This window comes from Dermacentor albipictus, unplaced genomic scaffold, assembly GCF_038994185.2.
Source record: "Dermacentor albipictus isolate Rhodes 1998 colony unplaced genomic scaffold, USDA_Dalb.pri_finalv2 scaffold_26, whole genome shotgun sequence".
Taxonomy (NCBI): domain Eukaryota; kingdom Metazoa; phylum Arthropoda; class Arachnida; order Ixodida; family Ixodidae; genus Dermacentor; species Dermacentor albipictus.
This window is the reverse complement of record NW_027225580.1, coordinates 1,297,460-1,318,691: the sequence shown is the minus strand read 5'-3', so window position 1 is coordinate 1,318,691 and position 21,232 is coordinate 1,297,460. Positions and strand designations below refer to the sequence as shown.

Genomic DNA, 21,232 nt, shown 5'->3' with positions numbered 1-21,232 from the left:
GGGAAGCCGCATAAGCTATCTGTCCGTTGTAATCAACGAGAGCAATGGTCAAGTTAGACATCTGTCCATGTTGGGTTGCGTCGCCAAAACATGCCGAGTAGGGATCGTCTTTGGTATGCTTGAGGAGGGCGACCGTTCTTGCCCTGCGCCTGCGTACGTTGTGTTGAGCATGAACATTACGGAGAAGCGGTGCGACTCGTGTGTTGTTCTTTTGATCTTCTGAGATTTCATATTTCCGTTCTTCCATGAGGATAGGGTTGATCCTGAGAACCGCCAGGATCTTCTTTCCAGCCCGGGTGCAGGATAGACGGGCGAGTTGGGCTTACTCCTGGGCCTCGATTATCTGGTTATGTGTTGTGCGCTCCTGGTTGCAAAAGGAAGCCCGTACTCTCCCGTAGCAGAATGCCTAGTACTTTTGACACTTTTTCTGATGAGCGTGTTTAATCGTATCTTCTCGGAGTTATACCAAATGTGCACGGCTGCCAAATAAACTATATGACTCATGACGAAGGCGTGGAACAACATGAGGAGGTTGTCTTTCTGAACGCCTCCACGCCTATTCGAGACTGTTGATGAATGTGATCATGTTCTCAGTCTTGGCTGTGAGATTTTCGAGCGTCGTATTGTTACTGCGATTGGATTCGATGAATGTGTCGAGGACCCGAATGGTGTCTACTCGGCGGTGATGCAGCCGCTTCTAGTGTAGAGTTTCATATTTGTTTCAGACAATGGTGTCTAGCCTCTAGGTATGGGACCTCTCGTGACTGACCTGTAGAGGAGGAGCTCAGACTTGCCCGGGAAGCATCTAAGCCCCGAAATACGAAGATATCCTCGAATACTATCGAAGTGTTCGCTATAAAAATCCTCCTCCTAAGAAATCATAAACACCAAGCAACTACATGGAGACTTCTACAAACAAGCACCTTCCCTATGCCACTACTCATGCACCGAATACAACCAGAAGCATACTCATCACACTATAAGGCATGCAACACAGTACGTGCAGACCTGCATCACAATATATCGGCATGCCCATCAGCTGCAAACAATAAACCACAATGCTAAGACAAAAAAATCCTGAGCAATGAGAGGCTGTAGTGTTCAGCGAAGGTCTAGAAGACCAGGTCTGGGCCGACCGACTGGCGGAGGACGCCGCCACGGTTGAAAGCCTGGCCCGCATCTGACGGAAAGTTGAGTTTTACGGGGTGCGCCCCCTAGCCTCTCCGTTCCCTTTTCGAACAACAGCAGGTACTTTTCAATGAAGTTGTTTTATATATATATATCTCTCTCTTCGAACAGCAATGCCTACACAGTCCCGCATCTACAGCGGCCCATTTCAACGTCAAAGAGGTTCATTCAAGGGTCAAAGTAGGTTATCATCGGTCAAAGTAGGTTATGTGAGGCACTCAGTGCGTCCATATGTACCACGACCGTTACAGTGTCACAAGTGTTTCAAACTGGGCCACGTGAGTGCTGTGTGTAAGAATCCTACGTCGTGCCGAAGATGTGGTGGTGCTCATCAGGTAGACTCCTGTGAGACTGACGCCATGAAATGTGCAAATTGCTCCGGAGCCCATGAAGCGACATCCAAGGACAGCCCCAAAATGGTAGAGGAGAGGCAAATTCTGAGAAAAATGGTGATAGAGAACTCCACGCACAAGAAGTCTGCCGATTCCGTCCGCAAGAAAAGGCGCCGGTTGCGGCAAAGGCGTCGCCGCTCCCAGAGCAAGCCTCGGGGTAAAGAGGCACTTCCTTTGAGTACTTGGATGCAAACCGTGCCACAGAGAGAGCAAGGCCGGCACACACAAGATGCGCCTCCCCCAGTATCTCCGCGCCCGTCAAGGAATGAGGCGTCATCCAACGTGCGTCCAACCTCTTCGGCTATTGAGTGGCCTTCGCTACCACTGAGGGCTTCCGGAGGAGATACTCCTTCGGCGCTCCCCAAGTGCCGGGAGAGTACTGAAAGGCTTGGAAATGAAAAGGTGATAGACATGCTTAAACAGCTAGTAAACACTATGCGTATATTACTCTCCGGATTGGCAACGCCAACTGCACTGTCGGTCGTGAAGGCGTTAGATGCTATGGAGCCGCTATTAGCGGCTCTAAAATAAGGGTATTAATCATGGCTCTCACGATAAAACACTGGACATTGGAACAGAAGATGCATCATTCTGTTATAATGCAATGGAATGCTCGAGGTCTATGCGGCCGCATGTCTGACTTTAGGCAACGAGTATTCAAATACCGCTTCCCAGTGATCGTGATATGCGAGCCAAATCTCACGTCGGAATTTCGCCTTTCCGGATACGTTAAGCTCTGGTCACGTGAAGATGGACCCAAGAGCAAAGTGTTAATGTGTATACGCAGTGACATGACGTTTGTGCGAAACGCGATCACCGCACATGACAGCAGTGAATATGTGTGTGTGACACTAAAACATAAACTACATATGTTTTCGATCATCGGTGCCTACATACCTCCTAGACAAGGACTTGAACTATCTTATCTATCCACTGTATTACAAAGCTCCCCAGACCCTCATGTTGTTATTGGAGACTTCAATGCTCATCATCCTTACTGGGGAAGTGCCGCAATGAACTGTCGGGGTAGGAACTTGATGGACTTCATAGACTGTGAAGGTCTGGCTGTCATCAACGATGGATCTCCAACTTACATCCCCGGCACTACCTACGGAAGTTGCTTAGATCTCACTATTGTATCTCGGAGCCTCCTGCCCTTAGTCAACTGGTGCTTGGACATAGAAACGCATGGGAGCGATCATATACCAACATATGTACAGATGAAGTGGTTTGTGCAATCAACTCCACCTGCTGTACGCTGCACTGATTGGTCCACATTCTCTACATCTGTCGAAGAGTACTGCGGAGACATCACTTCACCATCTGATATAGAAGACATTATTGTATCATCAATGCAGAAGACAACTAAGCTCATCTGTGCACCTACATCCAGAACGGCGATTGATATTGAATATGAACGACTCCGAGCGATCCGTCGTAGAGCGGAAAGGAAGGTTAGGCGAACTCAATCGTCATTAAACCTTGTCTTATGTCGACGAGCTCAACGAAAAATACGGCGTCACCTTCAAAAAATGGGAAAACAACGGTGGAGGACCTTCTGTTCGTCTCTGGATCCTCGAAAGCCACTTTCTAGGATCTGGCAGGTAGTACGAAGCCTTCGTGCCCCTCCTCAGCAAAAACATCCTTTCCGTGCTCTAGCACTTCACCAATGTCTGACGGAAGTGCAGGTTGCCGAAGACTTCTGTAAGAGAGTCACCCGTACTGATGTTACAGCATGTCCAACATTGGATCGACCCGTGCTACCTCCTAAAGATGACCGTCTTGACCTTCCTTTCACGATGCCGGAATTGGAAGCTGCACTAGCTGCGTCTAGACGATCTTCTGCCCCTGGACCTGACGGTATTTCGTATACTGCTCTGTGCCACCTTGGGATGGAAGGTCGGAAAGTCCTGCTGTCATACTATAACGCCACGTGGTCAACCAGTACAGTCCGGAAGCAGTGGAAAACCAGCCGTTTGGTGGCCCTCCTAAAGCCAGGAAAATCGCCTTACGAAATTTCATCTTACCGGCCAGTAGCTTTAGCTAGCTGTGTCGGTAAGGTGATGGAACGGATGGTACTCACTAGACTAGAATGGTTCACGGAAAAGAATGAGCTTTATCCTGAAATGATGACCGGATTTAGACGTGGCCGGTCTGCAATAGATGGGGTCATTGATCTCGTGTCCACGATCGAACAGGAAAAAAAGCGCCACCGACTTGTAGGACCAGTTTTCTTAGGCATAAAAGGAGCTTATGACAATGTACTGCACGAAGCCATTCTTGATGCCCTCAGTAATCTAGGCATCGGCGGCCGTCTCTACATGTGGATTGCAAATTACCTAGATGGTCGTACAGTCTTCATGTCCACGAATGCTGGCGAAACGACAAGACACGCTGTGGTCTGTGGAGTGCCTCAAGGAGGAGTTCTCAGTCCGACCCTTTTCAATGTTGCCCTTATTGGCCTTGCGGAAATAATTCCTGATACAGTACGCATCAGCACCTACGCAGACGACATATGCATATGGGCATCCGCAGTCACGCGACGACAAATTCGTGCCAGATTGCAGCGAGCTCTTTCTTTAACGTCTCAGTACCTGCAGTGCCAAGGAGTGCAACTGGCCCCAGACAAGTGCACTGCGATAGCGTTCACACGGAAGCTTATGTGTTGGTATCCAATTATGATCAATGGAAATGCCATCCCATATGTCACCCACCACAAATACCTCGGCGTTGTCATTGACCGCGGTGTTTCATGGTCGAAACATGTGGCAATGTTGAAGAAAAAATTAACTGGGCTTGCTCAAGTTTTTCGCTTTCTGGCCGGTATGAAATGGGGTCCATCTGAGCATTCGCTACTCCGGCTGTACCAGGCTCTCTACGTCGGATACATTCGGTATAGCCTGCCAGTTTTATCAAGTATGAGCCCGTCATGTTTGCGTACGCTGGAAAGTGCCCAGGCGCAGATGCTGAAAACATGTCTCTGTGTTCCACGTTGCACCTCAACCTACGGAACAATTGAGGAGGCTCGCGTCACCCCTTTACCTGTCTATCTACGATGCGAACCTCTTCGAGTATTCCTGCGACTGCTTTGCCGTCCCGGACGTCATCCCTTATCGAAACTACCCGATATACGGCCGGACTCCACTTTTTCAAGAGCCGTTAAATGCCAAGCATCTGCCATACCAGCATACTTTGCCCCGGCTGACCTTCCACATATGCACCCATGGGTAATGTCCAAAATACCGGTACGTCTATCTATTCCCGGAATTTCTAAAAAATCGCGAATACCTACCGTCGGCCTCAGACATTTCTCACTTGAATATATGTCGAAAGAATATGACTCCGCGGTGAGCGTGTATACAGACGGCTCGGTCTCGTCGTATGCGTCTGGTGCGGCTTTCGTCGTGCCTGCGCATCAAGTCATTCGACGGTTTCGTCTGCATAACAAGACGACTACAACATCTACGGAATTAGTGGCAATAAGCGAGGCCGTTAAATATATTGTGCGACAGCCTCCTCAAATATGGACAGTTTTCAGTGACGCAAAATCGACTCTTCAACTACTTAGAGTGGTGTTGAAAGAAAGCGCTTATAGAGTGTTGGCTCTTCAAACTGCCGAGCTCTACACTTTAGCGCAAGAAAACGGCCACCACATCACATTTCAGTGGATCCCTAGTCACTGTGGTATACAGGGCAACGAACTGGCCGACGCCGAAGCGAAGAAAGCACTCGAAGAACGAGAGTCCCTGCTTTCAATTCCCTTTTCAAGAGCGGACGCCAACTGTCTCCTCTCCTGTGTCATCCGAAAATTGACAGCAAAGCACTGGGAAAATCCAGATAATCGCCACAGACGACTCCAGAGATTGGACCCCACCATGAATTTTAGGCTACCACCGAAAATTCAACGAAGCGATGCCAGTCTTCTGCACAGACTAAGGCTGGGGGTAGCGTTTACGCGCGGATACGTGCACCTCATGCGACGCACCGAGTCTCCACACTGTGAGGTGTGCAATGTGACTGAGACTATAGGTCATGTGCTTTGTGACCGCCCTCAGTTTGTGGAAGAGCGTGATAGGTTGGTCAAGGACCTTACGCGTCTCGACAGCGCACCGTTGTCGGAGGATATTATTTTAGGCTCTTGGCCAGACGCTCAGTCGAGTTTTAAGGCCATCAAGGCATTACTGAACTTTTTAAAAATTACGGGCCTAGACTGCAGACTTTGAGCATGCCCAATTGCTTGCCATATTTTCTACATCTTCCTTCTATCGTCATCGTCACCCATCATGCACCTCTTTCTTCCCTCTTTCTTTCCCACTTCCCCTTCCCCCAATGCCGAGTAGCTGGCTAGAGGAATATACCTCAGGCCGACCTCTCGGCATTTCGTGTCATTAAACTTCTTTCTCTCTCTCTCTGTCACCCAAGTTGGTCCTATGGTTCGTCTCGAACCCTGTTACATTAGCACAACAGCCCGATGCACTAACCATTCGACGACGGACTGCGCAGTGACTCGGGTAGGCGGGAAACTTATTACGTACATACATAAATAGACAGATAGCCCAGGAAAGTGTGCGAAGTACCCTAAGAACGCTAACTCATTAGAAGAATAAAATATTGCCACGACCTCGACACATATGTATGTACGTTACACACTCATTTGTAGGCGCTTAACGCATGGAAAATGGTTTACAACTTAGCGTAAAAGTTGGACCCAAATATCAGGCTAAAATCGGGAGTCTAGATTTGGCTCCTTCAAAAATTATTGAAGAGCTTCGCCCGCATGTTCAAGTTTGCACGTCCCCCAAAAGGAAATCTGATGTCCTTCATTGAAGCACACAGTAATGCACGCGAAACTCACATTTGTCGGTAATAAACTCACATTTGTGAGAAATATTTTTTTAGACAATTTGATGACCCTCATAACAATATGGCCTCAAAAAAAGAAGGTAGATGCAGTATCAGTCTTATAAACTGGGTTAAGCTTTGTACACTTATTTTGAAACGTAATTTACATGAAACGCAGCCAGGAACCTATTACACCCCTTCTCTTGTAGGTACAGGCAATTTTGATTGGAGTGCGCTGAGTTTCCCTTTGGTTGCTTTGGCTTCGGATAACTTGTTGTTTCCTCGTTTGCACAGATCTTTAAGCAAATTGTTGACAGCTCCACTATGTTTATAACTTTCACTACATTTGGTAAATGTTGATTGTCGCAAACTTAAAAGTCTTCATTCCACTCAAGGAAGAACATTCCCATAAACAATATCAATACTTTGTGCTTCACAGGGGCATAAAATTTGACTGCATGTTTGTCGCTGGTCAGCTTCTCCAGAAGTATAATCATTATCACCACAGTATTTGCAAGCACAGCTTTAAGTAACTTTAGTCCACCTTTTATAATGCTCGCACTAACACCTTCAGCCTTAATTGTGAGAGCCTTGGTCTCAATGACCAAGTTCTCTTTGCAGAAGTCAGATGTAAACTGATTGAATACAGTTTGTGCACAATAACCAGCTGCATAAGTCGGACCTGAGATTATTTTCTGCTTTGCAGCAGTGCCCTCGTCTGTGAATGCAATGTCATATTGCTCTAAACCATTATGAAATTCACCAGTGCAGGCAGAAATTAGGGATTTCATCACAATATCGAAGTTCAAGGACTTTCTGCAGTCTGAATTTGTGCTCCTATTCATAAATCTGCCGTATGGAAACATGGTACTGCGCACTACCTAACTATCGGTAGCTGCCGAAGCTATCTTGAAGGCAGTCCGACTCAAACTTTCCTAGCAGAACGTATTTGAAACCAAGCACTTCACGGCAATAGCTTGCTACCTTAGCAAGAATGCTAGATGTGTGGCTCAGTGCGTTATGAGTTTCATAGGCGACGTGACCAGTGTCGTGCTTGAGCTTTTTCCAGTAGTCGAGCGAAGCGATTGCTTTGTTCAGAAAGTCAACTTAGGGGCAAGACACTGTATTTACGTGTGCTTGGAGGTCGTCTCTAAGACGTCTTCCTTTGCCTGGAGTCTTGACTTTCACAATGCGCCAACACATCAACACAGTGCAGCTAAAATACAGCAGTGCTTTTGGCATGCTGCAGTTCTGCTGTTCTTTGCACCATTGAGTGTTGAGACTGTTACGCTGTTAAAGAACTTGAAAACGATGTCCGGGCAAGTCTTATGAGCTCATTCCTCTCTTCGTCTTGAAGCTTCAGTGGTCTGTTGAATGAAGCCGTTAGCACACGTGACTTCTGAGTTTGTCCGTCGATGTAAAGAGAAAACATACTTAGCGCTGTTACGCTGGTTAAACGAATAACTAATTATGCTCTTCCACCGATGACTGATATATATAGAACAGAAAACGGTCTTGAGTGGTCAGACATGTGCAACCACACCCACTACAGAAAACTCGACTCTAACGTGCCTTAATAGTAAAGCAATACTGGGCAAAGCTCAATACAGGAGCTACTGTACAGAGAACTAATCAAGCAATCTGAGTATCGCTTCATGATTCCCAAGAACAAATAAGCAGGCCGCCTTATATTTTTCCTAAAATATATAACGTTCCCGTTGAAGAAATGCTTACAGCAGAAATCGCAGGTAGGCCTATACTGTCTAATAACGATGGATCTACCGAATAATTTTCTAAATTTGTAAATAACCACTTGCAAAACCTGCCTACTACCCTCCCATCTTTTGTTCAAGACGCGCCACACTTCTATCGAACTATCGAAGGCATCAGTGCCAATCAAATCCTTTCCAACCGCGCTGTTTTAGTTCCTTTGGATGTTTCTGCCCTTTACACTGACATACCCATGAGTGAAGGAATTGAAGTCGTATTGAAATCCTCGCAGTCAGCCCCAAGTGCCCGTTCCTGAAGTTTACCTATCACTCCTTAGGTAAGTTCTCACGTTTAGCTATTCGAATGCGATTCTGTTGACTACCTGCAAGCTTTCGGCACTAGCATGGTAACACCAATAGCTCCCGTGTATGCGAACATTTTCATGGGACAGCTTGAAGCAGACCTGATAAAATCCTACCCTTTAAAACCTCACACCTATCTGCGTTACATTGACGACATATTTCCAATATGGGGACAGGGTACAAGCGCGTTAAATTACTTAATTAGCCATTTCAAACGCTTTCACCCAAGTATTCAGTCTACTGCTCAGCACTCTCCTAGTCAAATGAATTTCGTCGACATGGCGGTCTACGTAAAAAACGGAAAACTCAGAACGAGACTCTAGCGGAAGACTACGGATATCCAGCAATATTTAGGCTACAACCGACATCACCCACGATACTGAAAGCAAGGATTTTATGTCCATCAGGCGAAACAAATAAGAAGAATCTGCAGCGAAGATAACAATTACATCCACCACCTAAATGACCTAAGGCAACGCAACCAGTAAGAAACTATCCACAATTAGCTAACAGACTTCAGCAGAATCTGGCAGACCGCCAGCCTGTATAACAAAATATTCTCATGCCCTCTCAAACATAAACATAGCCCGCAAATACCAACCAATATCAAGTAATGAGCGTCTGAGAAAAGCTTTCCCCTATGTACCAAGGATTACTTATTGCCGCAACGGAAACAAGTTAGAGCGCACAAAAGTCAGCCAACATCATTCAACCGTAATCACAATAAGTTGTCGCCCAAGGCAGAAAACCAGCAGGCACTTTCAAAGTGGCATTAAAATTTAAAGCAATGCATATAGTTATACCGAGGAAGTGAAAACTAGCTTTATTTGTACATGTTCGGATATGATTTAAATGCTTGAATGTTCCTTGTGTAAGAAGCAATCTACCGATGAAACGGCAGAATCAGTGTACGTCAGGTTAAACGGACATCCCCAGTTAAAAAGCTTCCCAAAGCCACTGCCGAGAATTTAAACCAACCAGGGCATAACTGTCATGAACTCAAACATTACATCTTAAAGTCTAATTTCCGTTCTGAACGAGAAAGAAAAGGCAATAAATAATACCTTGTCCCTAAATTAAAAATATTGCGACCAATAGGCATAAGCGTTTAAAGGGAACTTTAAGTTCTCTTCCCTATGCTACATGTACAGCTATAGGCAACACATAGTTATTTTCATTTGGTTGCTTAGTGTTTCTTTACTCTCTTTCCTCTTTTCTTCTATTTATATATTTATTCCGTTCCAGTATTTTTAACAAGCACCCTCTTCTTCCGTTCCTTAACCTCCAACGAAGCCGATAACAGAGGGGTGCTGTGAACACGGCCGTTGACACGCCGGATGACACACAGCCTTGTCAACGGCCGTGTGCAAAGCACCCCGTTGTTCTGAATTCCACATCTTCGCTGCAAACACACCTTCGGTCGTTGCCGCCGCCGCTCGCCTCACCCCCTCCCCTTTAGAAGAACTTTATCTATACATACTGTGCCCAGAAAAGCATATGTGGCCTTGAAAAAGACAAGCCAACCTGCCGAAACTTTGGGTCCTTGTTCTAGATTCGTTCATCGTTCAGATATGTGCTTGTATACTGTAAGAACCTTCGGTGGTTGCGCAAAAACAGCATTGCACTCTCATTAATGGAGTTGTTGTCTTAAACAACTTCAATCACTCGAAAGGCTGTAGCCTGCAGGTCGCCAATGCGCTGACGAAAAAAGTGCTAGAGTAGTTTTGTGTCTGTTTGCCTGAATGGAAGGATGGTGTTAAGAACGGCCAGCTGCAGTGCAAGTTTTGCCGGCCAGTTGCGACAGTAGCCGCAACTTTCCTGGAGCACAGCCGCCAAGCTCTAGCCACAGCGTGACTAAGTCGACTTTGTGTTGGGAACAATACGCGCGTCCTCCACTCTCCGTCGCTTCAGCTAGGATGCGTTTGACGAAGCAGGCTTTGTGCTGAAACCGCCACCATTATGCTCTAGCCTCGTCGCCATTGTGACTAAATGAGTTCGGCGGGCCAACTATTGTTACCGAACCCACCAACGCGCACCTGACCTGCTATGAGTGGCGGAGTTGCCACGGGAACGTCGTCGGAGACATCTTCCCACGTGCCGACCAAGACGCAAGACAGTGGCTACCCGGGCGCACTGCGAGGGTCCACTCCGAGTTCTACGAAATTCGTGTGATGTCGGTTTCGGACCGAGAACCTGTGTATGTGTGCGTGTGTGCGTGTGTGCATGTAAACCGTCCCGCGGAGGGGCGGCGTGTTTACGATGACTGGACGAACGTTTCCGCCACCTTGGAATCGGGGGAGGACCGAGTGTTTATAAACGGCTGTTGTGTGGATACCCGATACACTTTCTTAAGCATTCATGTTAGACTGAGACACTCTCTCAAGCAGTCGTGTTAGACTGACGTACTTTCTCTCGCAGTCATGCTAAAGTGATGAATTGCATGTAAATACTGTAAAAAAACCCAATTCCTCGTTCTCGATGAGAAGCAGTCCTTCCCTTCATGAACGTCCTCAGCGTGGATAAGTTGGACGACGGCATGGGCCAGCTACCTTCTAATTCATGCCAGACTCCAATATTGACAACGGGTTACGAGCAATGGGATTGAGCCCCCAATCCTAACAACTGGCTGACAGCGGTGAGATGGACTTTGCGACGTGGGGCTGTGTCTGCGGTGAGTGCTTGGTTTTTGCTTTGACTCTCTAGGCTTCATTTTGTGGTGGTTCAGTTTAGAACAGTAGGGGAGCTAGATTGTTGAGTGTTAGCTAGGTTGTGTTTTCCTAGCGAGATTTAGTGAGCAGGACCGAGGCAGTAAAGCGACAATCATGGAGTTAAGGACACTGCTGAGAGACGAGTTGTTCATTGTAGGTGAGGAACTGGAACTAGATGTACGCAAGGAAATGCTAAAATCGGAATTATTGCAGCTAATTTCCGAACAGGCCAGTGAGGAAGAAATTGAAATGGGGTTTGAATTTCTGAAAAAGAGAGAATAACGAGATAGAAAAGAACAAGAGGGAGAGGAACGCGATAAAGATCGCGAGTTAAGAAAAATGCAACTTGAACTTGAAAGCAAACGTTTGAAGTTGTCTCAAAGAAGTGAAGGGGCTCTGGGACAATCAAGTGAGGCAGAATCATACCGCATGGACAGGCTATTAAAGCCATTTGGGGTCGAGATCGACATAGGCTTGTTCCTAAGCAGTTCTGAAAGAACTTGCGAGAAGGTGAACTTCCGTCCGAGTACATGGCCACAGCGGTTTCTGTCTATGTGGCCGTGTGAGGCTGCAGAGGTAATCACCAGACTCAGTGCGGAAGATGCATATGATTAGGCGCAGGTCAAGGCCAGTCTTCTGAAGAAATACCGCCTTTCAGCCGAAGCTTTTCGGAAAAGATTTAGGAGCACTGGCAAGAAAGATAGCGAGGGGTATCTGGAGTTTGCATACGGCCTAAAGGCCAACCTAGTCGAGTGGCTGAAAAGCGCGGAAGCGTACGACAGCAGAGACATGATCATTGAATGCATGTGTCTAGAGCAGTTTTACAAAAGCATCCCCGAAGCTGTGAAACTTTGGGTGCAAGACAGAGGGAATTTAAACACTGTGGAAAGGCCGGCTGAATTAGCCGAAGAGTACACAATGCGTAGAAGGTTGAACGTCGAGGACGGAAACTGGGACGGTCGAAATGGACCGCGGAAACCATTTCCGTTCAAAAAGGGTTCGCAGACTAGACGATCGGAGCCTGTAGACGTAGAGGAATAGCCCGAAGAAAAGCGCGAGGAGAAACTTAACGGGGAAACCGCACAAAAGGAACAGAAAAGAAAATTCGAATCTTTTAGGCCCATCCGCTGTTATAAATGCCACAAACCGGGACATATAGCTTGAAACTGCGGGAATCCTAGCATAGTTTTTTCCTACGTAGAGGAAAAAGACGAGAATGTGGAACTTTTAGGCTCCTATCTTCACGGCCTGCAAGGTAATGACAAACCATGCCGAGTGCTAAGAGACAGTGCCGCCACGATGGACATTGTCCATCCATCATACGTGACGGTAGCTGACTTCACCGGAGTAGTAGCATGGATGGAACAGGTTATAGAAGAACACAGCGTGTGTCTGCCCATGGCCAAAGTCAAAATCAGGGGACCATTCGGGGAGCTGTTGACTGAGGCTGCATTTTCCAAATTTTTGTCACTACAGTACCCTTACATTTTTTTGAATCGTTCTAATCAGTTACTGCGTGAAAAAAGGCTGAAAGTGGGAGAGGGAATAGTACAGGCATTGACCCGCGGCCAAGCTCGTAAAATCACGTCGCTTTCGGCTGAAAATGCACAAGCTGCTCCAGCAGAAGCAGAAAAAGGTATAACTTCAATATCCGAATCCGAGCTAGGCCCGAGGGACAACAAATCAGGTGAGGAGAACTTGCCAGCTGACCAGCTCCATGAGAGCGTAGCAATAGAGTGCTAAGTTCAAGCCTGCAGGAAGAGCAAGCTGACGCAATCGCAAGCGAGACAGGGTCGTTATTATCACCGGCCTCAAAGAACTTTGATCAGCTCTTACGTGTAGATAGAGAGTCCCTGGCAGCCGAGCAAAAGAATGATGAGAGCTTAGCTAAAATACATGACATAGCTAAAGAAGGCATTGCTAGGCGCAACGTGACGATACATGAGAGAAGAGTATTGTTGTATCGGCACTACAGAGATCGAAAGGGTAGGATTTTAGATCAGTTAGTCGTACCTACTAAGTACAGGGAGGAGCTTTTGAGTCTCTGTCATAGAAATGGGTGCTCCGGCCACCTAGGCATAAACAGATCAAAGGAAAGATTGCTTATGGAACACCACTGGCCTGGTTGTTTCAAAGATGTAGAAAACTTTGTAAGATCATGTGACGCCTGCCAGCGCTCGGCTAAACCAGGAGAGACATAGAAAGCGCCAATAAAGGTAGTGCCCTTAATAACAGAACCTTTCAGACGCCGTGTAATAGACATGGTAGGGCCCCTACCAAAACAAAATCAGGTTACAGGTACTTGTTTACCATGCTGTGTCCGGCTACAAAGTTTCCAGAAGGAATCCCCCTGAAAGAGCTCAGTTCCACCGAAGTAGTAGACGCGCTTTTGACAGTGTTTGCACGAGTTGGGTTTCCAGCTGAAATTCAGGCAGATCAAGGGTGAGTATTCACGAGCGCACTGACTTCCACATTCTTGCAAAAGTGCGTGGTAAAGTTAATACACAGTTCTGTCTATCACCCTCAGTCAAACAGTGTAGAGAGGTGGCATTCAGTGCTTAAGCGAGTTTTGCGTGCGCTCTGTTGCGAGCACAAGCACGACTGGGAGAACTGCCTGGCGGCAGCAGTATTTGCTTTGCGAACGGTTCCACATGAGGCTACAGGGTCCTCGCCTGCAGAGCTAGTGTATGGGAGGACACTCCGTTCTTCAATGAGAATGTTAAGAGAGATGTGAGAAGAAAGAGGAGAGAGTCCAAAAGTGGTTGAATACGTGCTAAATTTGCTGGCACGGCTAAGCGCAACCCAAGAACTAGTCGAAAAGAACATGGGAGAGGAGCAAAAGAACGCCAAATTCTATTACGACAAGAATGCGAGGCTTCCTACGTTTAACGCGGGAGACCAGGTAATGATCCTCAAACCTTCAAGAAAGAACAAGCTTGAAGTTCACTGGGACGGGCCCGTTAAAGTGTTGCACAACCTTTCAGATGCAAACTATGCTCTGAAAATGCCCGTTCGCAGGAAGGAGGTGAGGATACATTAGTGCAATTTGATGAAGTCGTATATGGTCACCACATCAAAATTATTTAGTTGATATGCTAGAAAAAATTCAGAACAGGGCATCGCGCTTCATCACAAGTAACTACGACAGAACTTGCAGCGTGACCAAGATCAAAGCAGATATTTCGCTCCAGCCACTTGAAACTCGTCGCACGATAAGTCTTCTTTGCCTTTTCCACAGATACGTCCATGGTAATCGAGCTCATGTGTTGCCGCTTGAAGTACCAGCGCGCACATCACGTCGCCTTAACAATAGCCATAGTTTCATGCGCATATCCGGTAATACACTGTCATTTAACGCATCAGCACTGCCACGTGTCATAACCGTATGGAACAGCCTTCCTGATAACATTGCGAGCATAAGAGATCGTGACGCTTTTCGCGAAGAATTGCTGAATTTCCTGTAGAAACATTGTATAAGGAAGTTATTAACCTGCTTTCCTTCGCTGTTTTTCACACTTGTATTTTTATATTTTTGTGAGGATGAGTATATTACTGTGTTTACGCTCTCTAAACCTTAGCCTAGACAAACATTTATTAAACTTCGCTTTACTTATCTTGTGAATGCATGTATAAATATTTATATTCTCTACTCCTGTACTGCTTTACTTATCTTGTGAAAGCCTGTATTGATGTTTATATTATTTACTCCTGTTGAAACACTTACTTTGTGTCCCCCCTTACCCAATGCCCTTAAATGGGCCTGTAAGGTATTTTAAATAAATAAATAAATAAATAGAGCGGAGCGCAGTCGTTAACTGTACCAGCAAAGACCAGGATGACAATAGTACGAAGTTTAAGGAGTATAGGGCGACCTCCAACTCTGAAATCGGCCTAGAAGAAGTAGTAAAACATTCAGTAAGTTCGCACGATCCAAGACCCGAGCAGCTAGAGGACCTAAAAAGCGTGTTAGAGGAAAATATCGACAGGTTCAGCGATCGGACAGGTAGAACCAATCTAATAACGCATAAAATAGAGCTGATATCAACCGAACCCGTAAGATCAACGCCTGACAGGGTGTCTCCAAGACAGAGAGAGATTATGGAGGCACAGATACAGCGCACGCTATAGTTGGGAGTTATTGAGCCCGCTGAGAGTGACTACACGCCGCCGCTAATATTGGCAGAAACCCCTAACAAGGACCCTCGTCCCTGCGTTGAATACAGGACGTTAAATGCCATCACTAGGGATTAGGCAGGATACTAGTAAACTATCGCAGGAGACGAAAGATCCGATCAAGAAACGCCAATGTATGAAAGCCTCTAACCCTACAGCTAGAAGAGAACTGGCAGAACTTTCGAAGTTAATCAACAAGCGTAAGACAGCTGACATAAGGAAGTATAATATGGATAGAATTGAACATACTCTCAGGAATGGAGGAAGCCTAAAAACAGTGAAGAAACTGGGAATTGGCAAGAATCAGACGTATGCGTTAAGAGACAAAGCCGGCAATATCATTATTAATATGGATGAGATAGTTCAAGTGGCTGAGGAGTTCTATAGAGATTTATACAGTATCAGTGGCACCCACGACGATAATGGAAGAGAAAATAGTCTAGAGGAATTCTATATCCCACAGGTAACGCCGGAACAGGTAAAGAACGCCTTGGGAGATATGCAAAGGGGGAAGGCAGCTGGGATGATCAGGTAACAGCAGATTTGTTGAAGGATGGTGGGCAGATTGTTCTAGAGAAACTGGCCACCCTGTATACGCAATGCCTCATAACGTTGAGCGTACCGGAATCTTGGAAAAACGCTAACATAATCCTAATCCATAACGTGATGCCAAAGACTTGAAAAATTATAGACCGATCAACTTACTGTCGGTTGCCTACATGCTATTTACTAAGGTAATCGCAATTAGAACCAGGAACACCTTAGACTTCTGTCAAGCAAGGGACCAGTCAGGATTCCGTAAAGGCTACTCAACAATAGATCATAATCACACTATCAATCAGGTGATAGAGAAATGTGCGGAATATAACCAACCCTTATATACAGCTTTCATAGATTACGAAAAAGCCTTTGATTCACTCGAAACCTCAGCAGTCATGGAGGCATTACGGAATCAGGGTGTAGACGAGCCGTATACAAAAATACTGAAAGATATCTATTGTTGCTCCACAGCCACCATAGACCTCCATAAAGAAAGCAACAAAATCCCAATAAAGAAAGGTGTCAGGCAGGGAGATACGATCTCTCCAATGCTATTCACAGCGTGTTTACAGGAGGTATTCAGAGACCTGGATTGGGAAGAAATGGGGATAAAAGTTAATGGAGAATACCTTAGTAACTTGCGATTCGCTGACGATATTGCCTTGCTTAGTAACTCAGGGGACCAACTGCAATGCATGCTCACTGACCTGGAGAGGCAAAACAGAAGAGTGGGTCTAAAATTATTCTGCAGAAAACTAAAGTAATGTTAAACAGTCTCGGAAGAGGACAGCAATTTACAATAGGCAGCGAGGCACTGGAAGTCGTAAGGGAATACATCTACTTAGGGCAGGTAGTGACTGCGGATCCGGATCATGAGACGGAAATAATCCGAAGAATAAGAATGGGCTGGGGTGTGTTTGGCAGGCATTCGCAGATCATGAACAGTAGGTTGCCATTATCCCTCAAGAGAAAAGTGTTTAATAGCTGTGTCTTACCAGTACCCACCTATGGGGCAAAAACCTGGAGGCTTGCGAAAAGGGTTCTACTCAAATTGAGGACGACGCAACGAGCTATGGAAAGAAGAATGATAGGTGTAACGTTAAGGGATAAGAAAAGAGCAGATTGGGTGAGGGAACAAACGCGAGTTAATGACATCTTAGTTGAAATCAAGAAAAAGAAATGGGCATGGACAGGACATGTAATGAGGAGGGAAGATAACCGATGGTCATTAAGGGTTACGGACTGGATTCCAAGGGAAGGGAAGCGTAGCAGGGGACGGCAGAAAGTTAGGTGGGCGGAGGAGATTAAGAAGTTTGCAGGGATGGCATGGCCACAATTAGTACATGACCGGGGTTGTTGGAGAAATGTGGGAGAGGCCTTTGCACTGCAGTGGGCGTAACCAGGCTGCTGCTGATGATGATGACTAGGGATCAGCTGTACCCGATACCCAACATTGAGGAACGAATTGAAAGAGTTAGCGCTGCTAAATACATTTCAACAATAGATCTCTTCCGGGGGTACTGGCAAGTTCCTCTTTCAGAAAGTGCCAGCCGCTATGCCGCATTCATCTCGCCTGTAGGCACTTTTCTCCCTCTCATGCTCAGCTTCGGGCTGAAGAACACGCCGTTTAGCTTCTCTAAGTTAATGAATATTGTCCTAAAACTTGCAGGAGTTCGCCTTGCCATATCTGGGTGATGCAGCAATTTTTTCGGACAGCTGGGAACAACAGGTATCGCACCTCAAACAGGTGTTCTCAAGGTTGAGGGAAGCCGGTTTAACGATGAGAGCGGAAAAGTGTAGATTTAGTTATTCACAGGTTACTTTTCTGGGCCATGTTGTCGGCCAGGGCACGAGACGGCCGGCCGAGCTGAAAATAGCTACGATTCGAGAATTTTCTCAACGGCGCACGAAAACAGACCTTTGTTTATTTTTGCGACTTGTGGGGTACTATCAACGGTACATTCCGAATTACTCGCAAATGGCAAGTCCATTAACGGACGCCCTCCGAAAGGGAGCACTGAGTAGCGTACATTGGGATAAGGACAAAGAGAACGATTTCCGAAACGCTATTGGTTTCTCGTCCTGTGCTTCGCGCGCCAGTCTACACAAAGAATTCATAGTTCAATGTGACGCATGCGACAGAGACATGGGCGTGGTACTTAGGTTGGCGATGATGACGAGGAGCATCCTGTTCTCTATGCCACCCGTAAACTGAAATTTAAGAGAGGAAGCCTACAGCGCTTCAGAGAAGGAATGCGCTTGTTTAGTTTGGGCCACCCAGAAGTTGTCGTGTTCCTCGTACGGAGCGAAGTTCATCTTCGGGACCGACCACTGTCTTCTGACGTGGCTCAGTTCAATGTCACACAAAAATGGCCGCTTGCTCCGATGGAGTCTCAGTCTCCAAGAGTACAACTTCTCCATTAGATATAAGAAGGGAAAGTTGCATAGCAATGCGGATGGTTTGAGCAGACTCATTTGAATTCTGCGTTTGAGCGTCCCGCCTAAACTTTACGGTTACTAGTGTTAATTTTGTTAAGCCAAGAAAACTCCCTCTCATTTAGCAGGATTCCCTCCATGATTGCTGAATTTGTCAGCACGAAATTGCTTCTAAAATTGGCATAGCGAAGTGCAGCACTTTTTGTTTCTGCACTTATGTTTGTTTTTGAAGGCTAGCGGGTCTAAAGTGAGTGCCAATGCACGTCATCTCGGCGCAGAGCCGTGTTGTGGGGTTCATTTTGCAGTTGCCTGTCTTTGTTGGATGTTTTTGGGGCGGTCACATCATTGCACAAGTGGATACTGCGAGCCAAGACATCAACCCCTGGCCACCAGCCGTTCTCTTCCTGCCCAGCGGTTGTCAGCGCTAGACAGTCGAGATTTTCCGGGCCGTGGAGGCGCAGTTAAGAACGGCCAGCTGCAGTGCAAGTTTTGCAGGCCAGTTGCGACAGTGGCCGCAACTTTCCTGGAGCGCCGCCGCCAACCTCTAGCCCCGGCGTGACTAAGCCGACTTTGTGTCGGGAGCAATACGCGCGTCCTCCACTCTCCGTCGCTTCAGCTAGGATGCGTTTGACGAAGCAGGATTTGTGCTGAAACCGCCACCGTTACGCTCTAGCCTCGTTGTCATTGTGACTGAATGTGTTCGGCGGGCCAACTATTGTTACCGAACCCACCAACGCGGACCTGATCTGCTATGAGCGGGGGAGTTACGCAGGAACGTCGTCGGAGACCTCTTCCCACACGCCGACCAAGACGCAAGACAATGGCTACCCGGGCGCACTGCGAGGGTCCGCTCCGAGTTCTACGAAATTCGTGTGATGTCGGTTTTGGACCGAGAACCTGTGTGTGTGTGTGTGTGTGCGTGTGTGTGTGTGTGTGTGTGTGTGTGTGCGTGTAAACCGTCCCGCAGAGAGGCGGCCTGTTTACGATGACTGGACAAACGTTTCCGCCACCTTGGAATCGGGGGAGGATCGAGTGTTTATAAACGGCTGTTGTGCGGATGCTCGATACAATATTTTAAGCAGTCATGTTAGACTGAGACACTCTCTCAAGCAGTAGTGTTAGACTGACGTACTTTCTCTCGCAGTCATGCTAGACTGATGAACTGCATGTAAATGCTGTAAATAACCCCATATTCCTCGTTCTCGATGAGAAGCAGTCATTTCCTTCATCAACGTCCTCAGCGTGGATAAGTTGGACGACGGCATGGGCCAGCTACCTTGTAATTCATGCCGGACTCCAATATTGACAACGGTTTACGAGCGATGGGATTGAGCCCCCAATCCTAACAATGGGCACAACGTCTTTGTTTGATAATAGGAGGCTCTGAATTACGCACGCATATGCATTCATCGCTGTATTTTGAATGTTCGTAGACATTCCTGCTATATCAGCACCTTTGTATTCAATCTACAACTGGAGGGCAATTTTATCCGTACCAATTTTCACAGTATTCTCCTAGTCATCCGTTGCTACTGGGAGTCTCATCGCATAGGACAGGGATAAAGCACCTTGTTGTGCAATGCATGGATTCAGGCGCTATGACCTATAGTTGCGTCTTATGGTGTCTGGATGTGTAAGTCTCACCTTCAACGCACTCCTTATAAAGCTGTACATGTGTGGAGATATCGTGAACACAAGCCTAGCAAATGCTAGCAAGTCCGCAGGGTATCGTGAATTTCTACGCGGTAAAATATACACCTGCTGTTTTAGGAACTCAACACGTTCCACATGGCACTCTTGTGGGAAACTTTGTGACCATAGTTCATCCAGTACTACCACTGTCTTCTTCAGGACAATCTGCAAGCTATTTTCGCTGCTTGAGAAGTTGCTTAGCAAACTTTCCACCGCATCGAGGACATTGTCGAGATCCCTAAGATCACACGCTTTAAAAGGACGCACGAGGGTAGCAAGCTTGTCGAGCTGCCTGTCACTAGCAAACACTTTGATGCACAAGTCACCTAACACTGCTTCTCAAAATGTTCTGACAGTAGATTTCTGTGTAACAATGTGCAAATTGAGTTCCTTGGTATGAGTAACCAGCTTTCTCCAGAAAGTGGTCACCTGCAAACATGACAGAGCGGTGACCAATTCTTCAAAAGTGCTCATAGAATTTTTTTTATTCTGACCTTGCACTGCTTTGTTGTCCCCAGGTGATTTCACGACAGATCAACACTGGTAAAAAAATTCATATTTTAGAATTCAGTCAATATTTTACATTCTATGCGCATATGACTCGGCAGCACTAAAGTGAACGTGGCTTCTATGCCAAATGAATATTTTAGGAGGAAAAAAATAGCGGGATTGTTCAGTGTGGAGGTGCCTATATCATGCACAAGGTATTTTCACAAATACACAATGATGTGAAATAGAATGTATTACAGCTACAAGGAATACATTTGTGTGTGTAAAACGTAGACGTAAAGAAGGGTCACCTAGCACTGTCTGAGGCTTCCGTCCAAAACGGAAGTGTTTTCGAAAAAATCCTTATTTTGCTACAATCTTCAAAAGTTGCTATATTTACAATTTTTTATCAACTAAGCTAATCCATGTGGCCTTTTCAAATTTGCTGGACTGTGAGACCTTAACCTACTCAGCAATTGCGCTGAATATTCTTGCTGTATCACAAATTTCCATTTCTACAATTCGCCTCAATTTTGAAGTTTTGACAAAAATGAACGCTATTTAAAAATAAAAAATAAGGAAAACATAGTAAATTTTTCTCAAAATCTTGTAAACAGCTGTGGCGGCTCTTTCCGCATTTTAATATAAGACCAACTTATCCAGAGGGTCAGATCACGGTGTTCTAATGAAGCGAATGCAC

General features: G+C 46.2%; 1 protein-coding gene across 1 annotated transcript in view; it reads right to left on the bottom strand.

Moving 5' to 3' along the window:
- Positions 1 to 21,232, bottom strand: part of LOC139052513 (tachykinin-like peptides receptor 86C) — a 331,385-nt gene that overhangs the window by 68,932 nt on the left and 241,221 nt on the right. The window lies entirely within an intron of this gene.